A 1,164-nucleotide genomic window follows, 5' to 3' on the forward strand; every position below is an offset into this window, starting at 1 on the left:
GGTCCAAGATGGTGACGGGGAACTAGGAGAACGCCACAGCTCTCCTCAACCAAAAAGAGAGTTTGAGTTCCAACGTTTAATCTCCCCAAGAGACCGACAACAACAAAAAAATCAACATCCAGAGAAAAACAGGAGTTGAAAAGAAGAATTTCACAACAGAGGAGCTTGAAGACGCCTCCCCCAACGTCTATTGGCCACAAAGCAGCGTGCCAAGCCATGGCCAGCCTGGCCTGGTGGGAGCTACCGGTGGCCCAGATACACAGGGAGTTGTCTGCAGATCACCAGAACCAAAGACCCCTGAGGTATCAGTGTCAGACCGGCTGATCCTGACGAATGAAGAAACCTCCGAGCAGGGAACTTACACAAAGATCCCACCCCTTCCCCTCACTCTCCATTGGAGCAGAGAGGCTCCATCCCACCAAAGCCACTCAGCCCCATGGCAGGAACCTCAGAGATACATGAGATGCCCACAGAACACCAGAGCAGAAGAACTGAAAGGAAGTGGTGCTGATCCAGAGAGCACAAACAAAGACAAACCCCAGCAATCAGAACCTGAACAGAGTCCCCTCCCCACCCCTCGGGTGAAGGTCAGAGGCCAATCCCGTGGAGCGGACCCAAACAGTGTCAATGTAGGCAGTGACAGAAAAGAAACACACAGAGCCACCACCTCTCAGCCTAGCCCACAACCACCTCAATTGAACTCTGTCTGCAATGGCAACCAACAACAACCTACATCACACGGAAACAAATAGCTCCAGGGTGAGTACCCCACAGGGGACAGTGTATTCCTCAAGGGAGACCAGAGCTGGTGCGAATCCCCAGACCCCCTACCCCAAAACCTGCACCACAGGACCCACTAAAACTAGAAACTGTTCAAGAGCTCCACCAGCCCATGAATCAGACTCAGCTGGCCAGGCTAGAATAAGAGAGACCCTGGAAGGAAGCTTAAAAGCCCAAGCCTGGTACAGCGCCACTGGGTCAAGAAACCAACGGTGGAAGAAATTTGAACTGTGTACTCCAAGCTGCGTAATATAGGTGGGATACACAGCAGCACAGGTCCAACAGGTGTGCCCAGGCTGGGGTCTGGGACCAGGCCTGGGGATCTGGTGCCTGAGCAACATAACCAACTCCTCCCAACTGAAATCAGAAGCTGTGCATACGCCT

The sequence above is a fragment of the Dipodomys merriami genome, unplaced genomic scaffold (genome assembly GCF_024711535.1).
Source record: "Dipodomys merriami isolate MVZ:Mamm:240054 unplaced genomic scaffold, mDipMer1.0.p SCAF_1376, whole genome shotgun sequence".
Taxonomy (NCBI): domain Eukaryota; kingdom Metazoa; phylum Chordata; class Mammalia; order Rodentia; family Heteromyidae; genus Dipodomys; species Dipodomys merriami.